Genomic DNA, 17490 nt, shown 5'->3' with positions numbered 1-17490 from the left:
GTAAGCTTTCTGAGTTCAGGAACTTATTCCTTTGTGTTCCTGTCCTTTAAAATAGCTTTTGACCCCTGGTAAGAACTTAATTGCTTATTAATTGTTTAATTGATAAAATAACATCTGAGGTCCCTTCTAGTTCTAAACCAATTATTCCATTACCATTACATTTGGATGCGGCCTTAGAATTAATCTAGTTCAACATCATCTTTTTTAGAAATTAAGATAGTTTGACCCAGAAAGTCCAAATGATTTTGCCTAAGGCAACGCAGTTGGAATTTCAATTTAGATCTTTTCATTGCTAGGACTTTGATCTTTGTTATACCATTTCGTTGGCTAGGAACCTGGACAAAATATAGTCTACCTTCAGAGATGTTTTCTGAAACAATGAAACCTGAAGAAAACTTTGTTGCTAATAGAAAGAGTACTCACCTTTACTTTACACCTCCTTCCCTTTTCTTTTTTTAAACATCCTTAGTCTTAGAATCAATACTTTGTATTGGTTCTAAGGTACAAGGGTGGTAAGGAATAGGCAATGGGGATTAAGTGACTTGCCCCAGGGTCATCCAACTAGGAAGTGTCTGAGGTCTGATTTGAACCCAGGATCTCTTGTCTATGGGCCTAGATCTCTATCCCCTGAGCCACCTATCTGCCTCTTGCTGTGTGATTTCTAAAGGCTAAAGAATCTATTGTGGTATATGATGGTGATTGAATATTATTGTGCTCTAAAAAATGATGAGCAGGATGATTTCAGAAAAAAACAACTGGAAAGACCTACATGAACTGATGCAGTGATATAAGCAGAACCAGGAGAACATTGTACAATGATCAACTATGAGAGATTCAATTACTCTTAGCAATACAATGCTTGCTCTAGGATAATTCTGAAGCACTAAAGACAAGAATTCTGTCCACCTTCAGAGAAACAATTGTTGGAGTTGAAATGCAGATCAAAGTATAAGACTTTCCACCTTAGTTTATTTGTGCTTTTTTTGGGGGGAGGGGGTTAGTTTTATATGAGAATTCTCCTGTAGCAATGACCAATATGAAATATTTTTTTGCAGGATCCTACATATATTACCCAGATCAAATTTCTTACCATCTTCAGGAGTGGGGAGGGTGATAATTTGGATCTTATAATTCTGGAAAACATATGTTGAAAATTGTTATTACATAAAATTGGGAAAATAAAATATATTTTTAAAAAATATAGGCTAACGAATCAAGAGATTTCACCTGGACTTTAGTGGTGGTGGAGAGGTCAAGAAGGGGGTCTTTTCTCATTGATGAACTGGACCAAAGTGATGGGTAAATGCATACCTTGAATATTTTGTCCCCAAGCCCAGGTCCTACTTTTCACTTTCACCCTGGGAAATTTCTTTCCCTGAGAAGGTGAGCTGCTATCTTGTCTAATTTAAAAACAGCAACCTGTGAGGAGATGGGGTGTTCTTTGACAGCATTACATCATCGAAGCCTCTAGGTGTTGAGTCATCATTATTTTTAGGCAGCTATGTGCTTTTTTTTTTTTTCGGTTGTTCCAAGAATAGCACTTGGGTCTGGACTCCATGGAAAGTCACCTCAGTAAGGATTCTGTCCCTGCTAAGAGGTTGGAATGGAATGCACCCTTCATTCCTGGCTCCCCAGGACACATTAATTGGTGCTTTCAATATACCTTCCCATTTATTACCTTTTAAGGCCATCATTCACATAATAACATTGTTAGGGAATGCCACTTGAGGTTACATATTTTTAAAGAATGTTTTTGCTTTTCAAACCTCCCTATGCAAATAGGAAAACATAAGGAGTAAAACAAATGCAACATTTCTTGGTGTTTTTGTGTGTACATATTCACATGCACAAATGTCATGAGAATGGGACCAATTGAAATGATCACCCCATTTCCATGATTGTGATAGGAAGAAAAAAAGGAAAGAAACATTTATTAAACATGTACTATGGGCCAGATGAACAGCTGGGCCTGGAACCAAGAATATTCCTCTTTCTGATTTCAAATCTGGCCTCAGGTAATTACTATGTGACCCTGGGCAAGTCTTTAACCTCTGTTTGCCTCATTTCCTCATCTGTAAAATGAACTGGAGAAGGAAATGACAAAGCATTTCAGTACCTCTGCCAAGAAACCTGCCCACCTAAAAGGAACCACAAAGAGTTGGATACAATTGAAAAATAACTAAACAACAAGTATTTTTCTAATAATATCTCTTTTCATTCTCATAAGGACCCTGGGAGGTTAATACTATTAAAATTCCTTTATTATAATTCAGGAAACCGAGGCAGAGAGAAGTCAAATGACTTGCCCAGGGCTGCATAGTTAGTAGGTGTCTGAAGCTAAATTTGAACTTCCTGACTGTCCAATAGACCATCTAGGTGCCATTTTACATTTTGCTATCCCTCCTAGACATTCATACAGGCTATTTGTGCCCGAGCTGTGGTAGAGCCTTCCAAGTTCATTTGTTCTAATCAGCCACAGTCAAACACACTGTACATTGACCCCCAACATGGTGATGTCATTTTGGTCCTCTTTGACCTCAAAGGACAAAAACTAATTAATTGCCTTTAGATAGAACAGTGACTGGGAAGGCAGAACATGGGAGGAGAGGGAGGTCTCTCTTCAGCTGGTGCCAAAATAATTCCCAGTACTTTCATACCTATTATTTGGTCTGGATCTGTGGTTTTATCAGTGAGAGGCATTCCAAGTGTGGAAACTCTTTTCATTTAACATAGATTGGGAATTACTCTGCAACTTACCTATTTAAGAGATGACTAGATCATTGGCAGGTTAAAAGTGACTTGGCAGCATTTCATGTCTGCTATAACATAATTAGTCTATAATCTCCCCTCTCATTTTCTGGAATTCTTATTGATATATACAAAAATTAATATTTATGTTAGCTGATATTTTATTAAACATTCAATAATTTATTATCTAGAATTCATTTATTCTGTCATTTTCAGTCTTGTCATACTCATTATGACCCCACTTGGAGTTTCCTTGGCAAAGATATTGGAGTGATTTGCTTTTTACTTCTCTAGCTCATTTTACAGATGAGGAAATTAAGGCAAACAGGGTTAAGTGACTTGCCCAAGGTCACACAACTAGTAAATGTATGAGACTGGATTTGAGTTGAAGAAGATGAATCTTCAGACCTGGTACTCTATCCACAATGCCACCTTGATGCCCTATTTCTTTTTCCATTAATTTGGTTCTATTCCCAGGGCCCACAAGCTGCTTTACTAGAATACAATGTTCCAAAAGTTTTAGTGAGGTTTTAAGATGGTAAAACTTTAATAATGATGATGATGATGATGATGATGGCTAACATTTCTATAACACCATGTGCTAACAACTTTGCAATTATATTTTCATTTGATTCTTGTAACCCTAGAAGGTATTATTATCTTGGAAGGCTACATGCTATTCATTTGTAGTTGTTCTGGGTATTATAAAGCCATGAAAAGTGAGAGCTAGAAGGAATCTTAATCTTACCCCTGAATTTTACAAAGAAAAAAACAACAGAGATTGAGATAGGTATGGTGACTTATCCAAGGTCATACTGAGTTAGTGGCAGAGGTGGAACTAAAACTCAAATTTCTTTTCTGGGACATGGTACTTATTGTTCATTTTCTGCTGACTTCAGCTGTGTGAATAATGTGTGTGTATATTTATGTGGTACATAAGTAAGGAAAAAGAGAGAAGAAAAGGAATGAGCAACTTAGCAATAAACAAAGTAATATGTCCCAGACCTCAAACCTGGAACTAGGCACAGCCTGTGAGAATACATGCACGTCACCAAATGCATCTCTTTCCTCACAGATTGTGTGTTTTAAATGAAGAAAGCTAGTAGCCCACCTTCTTAGGTAATAGAACATTTAAACATGATATTCAAGAAGCTTCTATCAATTGCGGGTCCTGGTGCTATTTTACGGCTTGCATTCTATAAAGATTGAATGTTCCTCTGCAAAAATAAAAAAGCATGTAAATTGTAGCTGATACTGTAACTGGAGGCCAGAGTAATAAAAAGAATCGCGCAAGAACAGAAATGGGATTTGGTGTGTGTCTCTTTCAATACTGAGGTTAATTTTCCCTGCTGCCTCAAGAAAATGCAGGTGCATATAGCATCCCCTTATATTATCTGGCACTTTTAAACCCAGAGTAGGGCAAGTGATTTTGCAAGCATCACCCCAAAGCTATTTCAACTGAAGGATAAATGGAACACCTGCTTGAAATGAAGTGTGGCAATGGTTCAATGTTATATTACAATGTTGTCCTTTCGGAGCTGGAGGTGATGCAAGGCTGGTCCTGTCCCTAACTGGGTGGCAGCATGACTGAAATGTCTTTCCCAACCCTGAGGATATGGGGTGAGTCCTGTGTTTTGGTTTCTACTTATAGGTATTGTTTACAGGTCTGGAGTTGTTTGCAATTTGGCCCACTTCTCCAAAGGGATCATCTCAGTTCGAACTGTTACAGAATCAGGCAAATGTAGCTAGTTTCCTGGCTAGTTCCCAGCCTCCCACAGTGATGTTACTTCACTGGAAATTGTATCTCTATGTGCTTTTATGACCCTTTCTCCTCCTCTACCTCTCAGCTCCTACCCTCACTATGGCTGTCCCACAACTCACCATAATAGCATTTCCCTGGAAATCCTGCTGTTACCCATCTTTTACACTTGTCTAGCTAATTTCTGTGAGCAAGCCAATTGGCAAGGGTATGTTTGTTTCCAAATTTAATGGCAGGGAGAAATTAGGTAGGCAGAATATTACATATTACCTGTTGAAAATAGAATGGGATTTCTTTCTTGCTTTTCACAAAAACAGAGATCAACAACCAAGCTGAATATTTGACATTTTTTTAAATGCTATCTTTCATTTTTTACATCACCGGTATTTCCTAATATATCCCCTCTCCTAGAGTCATCTCTTATAACAAAAGTTTTTTAGAAGAGAAAAAAAAGTTCAGTAAACCAACCAACATATTAACTGAATTAAATACCGTAAGCATATGTATTTATGTACATCTGCAAAGAACAGAGAAAGAGGAGGCATATCCTCGAAACTCTTCTTTGAGATCAAGCTTGGTCATTTTAATTTCATAGCATTATACTTCGATTGCTTTTTCTCAGACCTTTCCTAGGCCTTCTGACTGCTAATTTCTTCCCTGTTGAGAAATTCATTTGAATTACATTCATATACTTTGCACAATTATAGCTCTATCTTTACATGTCATGTCCCTCATCAGAATGTATGTTCCTTCTATATTCTCTTTCAGAGTACTTGCCTTATCAATAAGGGAGAAGGGAGTGAGGGGGAAAAGGAGGGAATTGGAACTCAAAAATGACAAAAACACACCAAAGGAAAGAATGTTAAAATTTGTTTTTATGTCTAATGGAGAAAAAAAATATAATAAAAACATTCTTTAAGAAAAGAATGCATGTGTATAACCTAGTAGAATTGCTTGTCAACTCCGGGAAGGGGGAGGGAGACAACATGAATCATGTAACCACGGAAAAATAAATTTAAAAATATTTTTTAAAGTATGGAGAAATTGAGTATGTGTATGTTGGAATGAGGAATGTTTTTGGAATGTGTATGTTGAAATGGAGGAAAGTGTATGTTCCTTGTGAACAGGGACTGTGTTTTGTTTTGTTTTGTTTTGTTGAGGGTAGAAATGGTTGGACTTTTGGCCTTTCTCTGTATCCCCAGTATTATTAGACTTTAAGGTGCTTGAGGGTAAGGACTGTCTTTTTCTTTTTCTTTTCTTTTTTGTATATCCATCATTTAGCATAATGCCTAGGAAGCAATAGGTGCTTAATAAATGCTTGTTTATTGATTGAAAATTAGCATAGTGCCTACACTACATTACTACTACACATAGTAAATAATAAAGATTGCTGGCTGACTGATATTCATTCTATTTACATATTCTTAGTAATTTGTATATTATTTCCCTAGTTCTACTCCTTTTACTTTACATCAGTTCATACAAAGTTACAATACTGTCTGCATTCATTAGATTCCTTTAACATTACTTTATTATTATATTAATTATTAATATATTATTTTAAAATCAATTTATTTCATAAAATAAAATTATAATTTAATTATATGTAAATATATGAATATAATCATAAATCAATGACTTAATTAATTAATAGTTATATTAATTATTAATATATTAGTGAATAATATATTAATATTCCTTTAACATTCATATGTCACAACTTGCTTAACAATTGGGAAATATCCATCAGCATATTCTTTGATTCTAATTCTGTGTTATTATGAAAAGTACTTTGTTCATATTAAACCTTTATTTTAATTTTTTTCTCATTGATCTTGAAGTATATACCTAGGAGTATATACCTGAGTCAAAGGATTTAGACATTTAAGTCACTTTCTTAGAATAATTCAAAATTGCTTTTGAGAATTATTAGAGCACTTCACAGCTTCACCAACTATGTATCAGTATCTTTGCCTGCTGCCTATCCTAAATTTTTCTCTTTCATTACTATAAGCTTAATAAGCATTAACAAACACACAAATTTCCACATTCAAAGAATAGAAAAAAGGACCATATATGCTATTTTTAAGTTCTATCATATACGGCTTTGAAAAAAAGCTTTAAAATGTATTTCAAATTTAACATGGTAGTTTTCATTCTGCATTTTCTTTTTTATTTCTCCATGTCTTTTAACATCTGTACATTCTCACCTAATTCAATATAGAGTTCAATACCTTGTCCTCATGTCTTTCTTGAACCTTAAAAAAACTATTCTATACTGCATGAAAGGATGATTTCTTGGTTCAGACTAAAAACACTAGAGGTAGGCATATAGCAGTACTACCTCTTTTTATGGAACTTGAGACTTCTCTATGAATTGAAGATACTTATAGGACTTGGAAGCTCTCTTAAGGGAATAGCCAGCCATTCTTTTCTCTTTGATTTATAAAGCCACTACTTCCTTTTACCTTATCTTTTTTAATCTGTTGCTTTTGGAAACTTGATTAGTTGTCCATTCTATCTTTGCAAAGAAATTGGGCCACAATTAAGATTGTTTCATTTTAATGTCAGGAAATGCAACTTGACTGTGTTTGAGTTTCAAATTACTAAGTGGCAGGTTTGAATGAGCGCAATCATAACTGCTGATTTTTGCATATTTAATGTATTTAGAAGAGATTTGCATAATAGGCCTTTGTTGAATTAAATTTACATATATGAAGAATAGAAAAAGAAAAGAGAGCTTTGTAACCTTAAAATATTTTTTTTTATTTAGGAAGAATTCTAAATATTATTCAAATATTTAGAATAGTGTGAAATTAGTCTTATATTTTCATATTTTCCCACTTTTTCTTAATTTAGAAGACTAGAGAGAATATAACTTACTTGAAAATTTGAGGATAGGACCTGTAATTCTTTAAATCCTTACTTTCTGTCTTAGAATCAATACTATGTATTGGTATGTATTGGTTCCAAGGCAGAATGGCAATAAGGGAGAGGCAGTGGGAGTTAAGTGACTTGCCCAGGATCACACAGCTAGCAAATTTCTGAGACCAGACAAATTACCTTTTCTTCATATGAAATATTTCCTCCTCTGTAAATGAGCTGGAGAAGAAAATGACAAAAAAGGGGGGGGGGAATAGTACTCTGGAAACAAATTGAATCAACACAACAGAAAATATCAAGAAAATATGATCAACATATGGAAAACATTTAATATGCATATACATATATATATATATATATTTATATATCTCCCATCTTAGAATCAATACTGTATGTTGGTTCCAACACAGGAGAATGGTAAGGACTACGGAATGGCGGTTACATGACTTGCCTAGGGTCACAAAGCTAGAAAGTGTTTGAGTACAGATTTGAACCTAGGACTTCCCTTATCTGAGCCTGGATCTCAATCCATTGAGCTACTTCTTTGCCTCCAGGAATTATCTTATTCTTTGTCTTGCTATTCTCAGTACCTAGTTTAGTGCCTGGGAAATACAGTGTGCTTAATAATGCTTATAGGACAGTTAGGTGGCATAGTGGATAGAGTGCTGGTTTTGAAGTCAGGAAGACTCATCTTCCCAAGTCCAAACTTGGTCTCAGATAATTACCAGCTGTGTGACTCCAGGCAATCCATTTAACCCTGTTTGCCTCAGTTTCTTTATCTGTCAAATGACCTAGAGAAGGAAATGGCAAACCATTCCAATATCTTTGCCGAGAAAGCCCTAAATGAGGCCACAACGAGTTGGACAGTACTGGAAAAAAAAAGACAAACCAACAAAATAAATGTTTATCAATCATTGATTGGAAAGTTTCCATCTGGAAGACAAATTACACTAAGTGCAGAATAAAGTTAAATCTGTATAAATTCATTCTTTCAAAGACTGTTACCTTAAGGTGAAGGGGAACATTTCATGCAACAACGTACAGACACCCAGGAGTACAAATTAGAGGAACCTTTATTTACCGGCCAGGGCACCCTCCTAAGTGGGAATCACCCCAAACAGTAGGTATGCACAGAATTTATAGAAGTACAGATGGACTGGAAATTTTTCTTTGGCACATGTGCCACAGGAAGGGATTGGTATATTCAAACAAATTCATACATATATCTTTCCTAATAAGGTTTGTTAGAAGCAAGCAAGCAAGCAATATCTTACAGAAGCAGATGCTTGTGCTATTAGCATTACTGCAGGATGGTATACATTTCATTGTTATCAATGTAGGCATTTTCTACTGCCATAAATTTAACCAATGGCTGAAATGAGGCTGAGCCTTTAGGGCTCCTAGGGGAGGCCTGGATTATAGATTTTTGCCTACTTCGATGGTTTTGAGATAAGTAGGTGGTACAGAGCCCTGGATTTGAAGTTAGGGTTCAAATCTGACCTCAGGCACTTAGAAGTTCTGTAACTTGGACAAATCACTTAACTTCTTTCTGTCTTAGTTTCCTCATATGTAAAATGGAAATAACAATAGCTCTTATTTTACAGGGTTGTTTTGAAAATGAAAGATTAAATTGATAAGATGTTTACCAGAGTATCAGGCATTTAATAAATGCTTGTTGAAAGAAAAAAAAATTACCTCTACAGGTTTCAGTTTCTTCATCTATAAAAGCAGGAGAAGAGTTAGATTTCAGGAGTCCTAAGATTTCTTCAGCAGCTGGAATATGTTGTGGATAGAGCTCCAAGCCTGAAAAACTCCTTTTCCTGACTTCAAACTGACCTCAGACACTTGCTAGCTGTGTGACCCTGGGCAAGTCACTTCACGCTGTTTTCTTCAGTTTCTTCATCTGTCAAATGACTAGAGAAGGAAATGGCAAACCACTCCAATATCTCTGCCAAGAAAAACCTAAATAGGGTCACAGAGTCAGACATGGCTGGACAACAAACATTCCTTCAGTAATTCTAAATCTATGATCCTATGAAGTGCTCACTCTGAGAGCACAGTTCTAAGATTTGGGAAAGATATAAGGACGAATGGATTTTGGAGGGATTTCAGAAGTCCTCTAGTTTAGTCCCTTGATTTTAGAGATACAGAAACTGAAACTCAGGGAAGCAAAAAATTACTTACTTGACCAAGATCAAATAGGGAAGAAGCATCAGAAATACATGATATGGTCCTTGTCCTCAATATAATTATAGTTAATATGAGTATCTTATGGAATCCTAGCATATAGTGCAGGAAGAGACCATAAGGGATCGTTTTACAAATTTAGAAACTAAGTGTAGAAGAAATTTAGAAATATTGTAATTAAGCAACTTACCCAAGGTCAGACAAGTAGCAAATGACAGATCCAGGATTTGAACTCAAGTTTTTTGACTCCATATCCATTGTTACTACACTTTTCTTCTTTTTCTTCTTCAAATAAATTTTTTTCAGTTGTCAAACTTCCCCCTCCCCTCATCTCTCCTGCCCCCAAACTTGAAGGGAAAATAAAAAGAAACAAACCCTTTTGTAACAAACATGAATTAAGTAACATAAGTCATGTATTGGCCAGTGACTTTACAGAGATATGTATATGTGTAGTAAAATAATGCCTTCTCTATGTGGGGTGAGAGAGGAAGGAGAGAGATATTTTGTAGTGTTTAACCAAAAAAATTTCAAAAACATGTATGCTATTCACAATTTATCACCAGTTTACTTACCAGACTTTTTACATTACTAGTCTTCATGCCATATGCATCTGGGCCAAATGGGACTATCATTTGTTTCTCAAATTTGGTCTGCTCCCTCCTACCTCCATGCATTCTGGCAGGCTTTCTTTTGAGTGTGGAGTGGACCCCCCCATCATTTCTATCTGCCAAATCCCTCCCACTTTTTACCTTCAAAGTATAGCTTCATTCAATTCTACACTATTCTTAAAATATACCTAATGTTTTTGTGAAAAAATAGTTTTAAAAATGGGTAAAAATTAAAAAATAGGAAATCCTCTATAACAATAGTAGTCAGTGCAGAAATTTTCAATGCTATTTATAGAATCCTGTTTTATTCTTGTTGGACACAATTTGTCACTAGAGTACAATAACTCATACAGTAAGGAGGGAGGATGGTGTTGAATTGTGCCTGATTTTTCATGACCTGATTTGGATTTTTTTTGGCAAAGATATTGGAGTGTTTTGCCATTGCCTTCTTTAGCTTATTTTACAGATGAGAAAACTGAGATAAAGAGGGTAAATTGATCTGTCCAGGGTTACACAGCTAGCAAATGTCTAGGATAAGATTTGAACTCAGGTCTTCCTGACTTCAGGTCCCAAACTCCTATCTTCTGTGCCACCTAGCTATCCCTGAGTCAAAGGAGTTGAGTTCAAATCTTACCTCTAATCCTTTTTAATACCTTTGTGAGCAGGACCCCAAGGTTGTTATTTGTAAAATAAGAGAGTTAGACTTGACCTTTAGACTACCTTCTAGTTCTGATTCTATGATCTGATAAAATGCCTCCATTGGTAAAAAGGGTTCATTAGCACAAAACCTGGCACATATTAAGTGGTTAATCAGTTAATTTCATTCATTCCATATACGAGATACATTTTATTTGTTTCCTTTTGTTCATTGTAAAATATAATTTCCATGATCTTGGTGAGTAAGAATTGAAGTTATCACTTCCCCCAATCAAAAGTCAATACCTTTGGAAAACTAGATAGCTCAGTGGTTTCAGAACCATGCCTGAGGACTAGCGGTCCCCTTTTCAAATTGGGTCTCAGACACTCCCTAGTTGTGTGACCCTGGGCAGTCACTTAACCCCTACTTCCTACCCCTTTCCACTCTTCTCCCTTAGAACCAATACACAGTATTAAGTCTAAGATAAATGGTAAAGTTTAAAAAGTTTTTTTTACTTATTTAAAGGTATTTTTCCTAATTACATGTAATAACAATTTTCATCTTATGTTTTTAGAAATTATAAGGTCTAAATTATTTCCCTCCCTCCATTTCCTCCTCCCTCTCAGAGATGGTAAACAATTTGATCTGTGTTATACATGTATTATCATGCAAAATCTATTTCTGTATTGGTCATTGTTTTGAGAGCCCATTCATACAGAACCAAAACTCCCAAATAAAAACACAAATAAACTCAATCATATACTTTCATCTGCATTCCAGCTCCAATAGTTCTTTCTCTGGAGGTGGTTAACATTTGTCATAAGTCCTTCAAAATTGCCATGGATCATTGTATTGCTGAGAGTAGTAAAGCCTATCACAGTTGATCATCATACAATATTGTTGTGACTGTGTACAGTGTTCTCCTGTGTACAATATTTCACTTTGCTCCAGTTCATGAAGCGCTTTGCAGCTTTTTTTCTGAAATCATCCTGGTCATTATTTCCCGTAGCACAATAGTATTCCATCTCCAACATGTACCATCCAAGATATATATATATATATATATATATATATATATATATATATATATATATATATATATATATATATATATATATATATATATATAAAACCAATAAAAGATACGGGACAATCCCAGAGGAAGGGTGAAATAACTGATGCTCAGAGTGTGAGGTCCATGAGGAATGAGGCAAGAGCTGCCAAACAAAATGTGGAGTGGTTGTGATTTGCATAACAAATTTTGATTGGGGGACATATGCACAATGGTGTGATCACAGATCTATTAAAATGGGGAAATGAAGTTATTCTAACATACATTTTAAATCATTCCATAAGTATTTACCAAGCATATACTGTCTGTCTAATATCACATTCAGAATACAAGTACAAAGAATGAAAAAGTCTTTATTTGTATGATGAAACCTACTTTCCAATGAGGGAGACAATTACACACACACACACACACACACACACACACACACATATGCCTATAGAGGGCATCTAGTATAGTATTGTGTTGGCAAATATGGCACACGTACCCGCATGAACCAGAAGGGGCTACTCCATTTCCTCTCTCCATGGCACCTGAGGACATTTCTCATATGACCCATCTTCCTGCCCAGCAGCCCAATGGGAGTGTGTTCCCCGTCCCTTGCCTGGGGTAATGTGGGGTTCTCACATGGGTGTGAGAGTTGCAATTTGGGCATTCAGTCTCTAAGAGGTTCACCATCACTGGTATAGTGTGTGTGTGTGTGTGTACAGGACATGTCATATATATAACATATATAGTAATATATAGGATATATAGTGTATCTAGTACTAGAACAGGATATATAGTATAGTATATATAGTGCTACATAAGATCTATCTATCTATCTATCTATCTTGGGCAAGTCACTTAACCCTGCTTACCTCAGTTTCTTCATCTGTCAAATAATCTGGAGAAGGAAATGGCAAACTACTCCAGTATCTTTGCCAAAATCTTAAAAGAGGTCATGAAGAGTCAGAAATGACTGAAATAACTAACCAAGAAAAGTACAAATATAACGTTAATAAATATAAATCCATACAAAGTAATTAACTACAAAGTAGTTTGTAAAGGAGCACTAGCAGCTGAAGAAATCTGTCCCTTAGACCATAAGCATTTCCTTAAAAAAATGTGGCAAGAACTGAGCAAAATTCTAGGGATACCAAAAAAAGACAAAGGTGGTTTCTGCTCTTAAGGAGCTCACAGTTTAATGGAGGAAACAATAGGCAAACAACTATTTGCAAACAAAATATGACAGGATGGATAAATTGGAGATAATGAACCAAGGGAAAACTCTAGGATATAAGGGATAATGGGGAAAGCTTCATGCAGAAGATGGCATTGGAGATGGCTGTTGTCCTTCATACTCTAAGAGCTCCAAAATGATATCACTGATGATGACTTTTCACTCACTCATAAAATGGATTTAAGTGAGGCAGATTTAAACAAAATTGTTGGCCTCATTCTCTGTTTAAAAGTCATCAATAAGCCGAATGACAAGACAAAGTGTTGTAAGGGAGAAATGGCAAGATACAGCAACTGAAAGATACATAGGTTGAGATAGAATAAGGAGCTCAAGATCGTGCTGAGGTACAAACCTGGAAGATTGAAAGGATGATACTCAAGACTGATTCTGTCTTTAATTGTTACACACAGTACTGGAGCAGGTAGATAGAGTGCCAGGCCTGGAGTCAGGAAGGCATATTTTGCTGAGTTCAAATCTGACTAGCTATGAGACCCTGGGGAAGTCACTTCACTCTATTTGCTTCAGTTTCCTCATCCATCAAATGTGCTGGAGAAGGAAAGAATCCCAAATGGGGTCACATGACTGAAAAGAATGGAACAAGAATAACACTGTAGTGGGATTGATGGCTCTGTTCTTATGGTCTTTTTTGATAATTCATCAACATTTATTTATTAAATACCATAGTGTATCTAGTCCTGTGCAAGGTAAAGGGGATATAAATTAAAAAGTCAGATAATGCCCACCCTGAAGGAAGTTAATTCTATTGGGGAAACCAAACAGATATAAGATGATTTCAGGATGGGTGTTTGGGAATGGGAGAAGACCAGCATTTGAGGATATCTGGAAAGGCTCTTGAGCTGCCTTTTGAAGGAGAATAGAGATTTTTAGAAGCAGAGGTGAAGTGGGAGAATATTTTTGGCATTTGTTGTTGTTCAGTTGTTGAATCATGTCCAACTCTTTGTGAACCCATGGGCCATACCATCCCAGGCTTTTCTGTCCTCCACTATCTCTCAAAGTATGTCCAAGGTCATGTTCATTGCTTTCATGAAACTATCTATCCATCTCAGCCTCTGCTGTTCCTTTTCTTTTTGCCTTCAATCTTTCCCAACAACAGTGTCTTCACTGAATCCTTTCTTTTTATTATGTAGTCAAAGTATTTAAGCTTCAGACTTGGTGTTTGACCTTCTAGTTAATTGTCTGAATTGATTTCTTTAATTATAATCTGATTTGATCTCCTTACTATCCAAGAGTTTCTCAAAGGTCCTCTCCAGATATTTGAAAGCATCAATTCTGTGGACCTTAGTTTTTGTTATAATCCAACTCTCATAGCTATACATTGCTAGTGGAAAAAAAACATAGCTTTGACTATGTGAACCTCTGCTGGCAAGGTGAGGCCTCTAATTTTTAGTTTGCTCTCCAGACTTGCCATAGTTTGTGTTCTAAGGAGCAAATGTCCTTTAATTTCATGGCCACAATTGTCTATGTGCAGGAATCTTTGAGCCCAGCATTTGGGACAGCAAGGGCACAAGAGGAATTGACTGATGAAATTTAAATGATGAAGTTTAATGGGGAAAGAGTTGATTTATAACTAACCACTGTGAATCTTAGTTTCTTCATTTGTATAATAGGGGTGGTGATAATTACTATGGCATATGTTCAGTGCTCTCCAAATCTTACAGAGCTATTATTTTTATAGTTATTACAACTTTGAGAATACTAGGTGGCAAAGTGGATAAAGCACTGGTCCTGGAGTCAGGAAGATTTTAGTTTGAATCCAGCCTAAGATATGTGCTAGCTATATGTTTGGCCAAATCACTTAACCTCTGTCTACCTCAGTTTTCTCAACTATAAAATGGGAGACTACTATATATGCATGTATGACATTATAACATATAATAAACAGCTACATTTCATGTTTGTTAAGAGAATTAAATGAGACAATATTTATAAAATGGTTGGCACATGATAAGGGCTTAAAAACATTGATTCCTTCCTTTCATTCTGATGATGTTGATGATAATATGATGATGGTGGTGATATACTGATGTCAGTTCCTACCTTGGACATTTCCATATTAGCAATCTACCTCATTTAGTCTCTAAAAGAAATTCTTAGCATGATATGTTAATATTTATAATGAACAGAGAACTCCAGTCTGCACAGTGTAGTAGTGGTATTAGAAATGAACACTAGATTTGGAATCAGAAGACTTGGGATTTATTCCCGATCTGCCAGTTTTCAGGGAGTTGACACCAACTAGAACCCAGGTGACTTTGAGAAGATCTTTCTGAGCCTCAATGGCCTCACCTATAATACTTGCACAGTTTACCTCACAGACTTGTTTTCAGAATTGAAAAAGATCATGGAGAAAGAAAAATAGACCTTAGAACTCAAAATGTTAGAAAATGAATGTAAAAAACCTTTTTTATATATAATTGAGGAAAATAAAATATGAGAGAGAGATTTGTGAGTTTTAAAAGACTTTAGAAATCAGCTGATTCAAGTCTACCACTGTGCAGATCAGGAATAAGGCTATCTAGGCAGTAATTACCAAGGTTGGTATTTGAAATAAGGTCCTATGATTACAAATTTAGATATTGTACATAAACACTTTGTAAGTCATAAAGTGCCATATAAATATCAGCAGCTATCATTACTGATATTATACTGATAATAATAGTTTACAGAGATTTAAGAATAATTTTAAATGAAGAGTAATGTTAAGTATTCATTTCTCTAATGATCTTGAAAACAAATATTTCTGAATGACATCTGAGAGCCCTGTTACCATTTGTCTCAGTATTTCCTAATAGGGACTGACTTTCTCAAAAAATTTTTCTCTGAATGACTTCAATGAAAACTAAAATATATAATATGAGATTTTTGGAGCAACATGTCCTTTTGTTTTTCAAGAAGGTCTTTGTCAACTAACATCAAAAAATAAAATGTTTCCATGTTCAATGATGTTGGTATTTATATTTAGAGATTCTCTTATACAACTGAAGAAAAATTTAACTTTTAAAAATATTTGGACATGCATAACTGAAGGAAATTAATAAGGAAAGAATATTTCTGGCTTCTTTTTTAACTTATAGAAACATTCCTCCAAGAGAAATCCCCTCTTACATATTCTGTTTCTGTCTTTGTTCATTAATTATTTACATCTGCCATATTCTTCTCTGCTAGAGAAAATTTTCCTGATTGATGGTCTCTGAGGGCCTCAGCACAAAAGTATTTTAAAGGCCATATTGGTGAGAGTCATTAAAAAAGTCTTCTCCCTTCTCCCTCAATTTTTAATAACCCCTAGAATCTAATGCTAATAACTTTCCTCAGTGCCTCAAAAGTTGTGTCATATTTTTAGTAGCAGGAATCTGCTATCATTCTTTTTTTGGGGAAGTTATATTTTGGCTCTACTTTAGAGCAAAAAAGAGGTTCTATTTGGGTGAGGATGGAGGCTCTGTCTAAAAAAAATGCCTTCCCTGAGTATTTCCAAATGTTAATGAAAATCATTGAAAATCCCTGAATAGAGCTTTCTAAAGAGAGATAATGTCAGAAGAAGATACTTCTCAAATGAGCCAGGACAATGGGTTAGTTGAAATATTTTCATTAAAAAATTAAATATAGCAAATATATAAGCAATGATTGTGTCCAAAGCATTGTGCTAGGTGCTAAGGATAGCAACTTGAATATACATACACACATATGTATATGTATATTTAACCCTGTCTTTCCATCTTAGAATCCGTTCCAAGAATTGGTTCCAAGGCAGAAGAGTGGTAAGGGCTAGGCAACGAGAGTTAAATGACTTGTCCAGGGTTAAACAGCCATTTATTTGAGGCTAGATTTGATCCAGATCTGGTTCTCTTTCCACTGAGCTACCTACCTGCCCTACATTTAGGTTATATTTTGAGTTGTACAAAGAATTTTCCTTACCACAACCCTAAGAGGTAGGGAATAAACTATTTTGCTCAATTTACATATGAAGAAAGTGAGTCTTAAAGAGACATAAGATCATAGATTTATCACTCTAATGGACCTAAGAAATCATCTAGTCCACACTGCCTCATTTTATAGATGAGGAAATGGAAGCCCAGGAAGATGACACATCTTGTCCACATCACACAGGTACCAAGTACCTGGTAGAGCCAGGGTTTAAAGCCAGTGTTCTTTTCATTATTCCACACCAAAGTAACTTCCTTGAAGTTATACAGCTGGAGTCAGAACCTAGATATATTCCTAGTTTTCGCCAAGGTCCAGATTTTTTTCTGATACCTTTACAACCCTGGCTTTTTGATTCACTTTTATATATTCTCTCTTCCCATCAGAATATAAACTCCTTGAGAACAGGGTCTGTATCTCTAGCTCTTAGCACAG

General features: G+C 35.6%; 1 protein-coding gene across 7 annotated transcripts in view; it reads left to right on the top strand.

The window, feature by feature from the left end:
- RCAN2 (regulator of calcineurin 2) overlaps window positions 1-17490 on the top strand; it is a 385895-nt gene that overhangs the window by 75107 nt on the left and 293298 nt on the right. The gene's annotated exons all lie outside the window — the stretch shown is intronic.

Source organism: Monodelphis domestica, chromosome 2, assembly GCF_027887165.1.
Source record: "Monodelphis domestica isolate mMonDom1 chromosome 2, mMonDom1.pri, whole genome shotgun sequence".
In the NCBI taxonomy this organism is placed as follows: domain Eukaryota; kingdom Metazoa; phylum Chordata; class Mammalia; order Didelphimorphia; family Didelphidae; genus Monodelphis; species Monodelphis domestica.
This window is presented reverse-complemented; position numbering and strand designations above follow the sequence as displayed.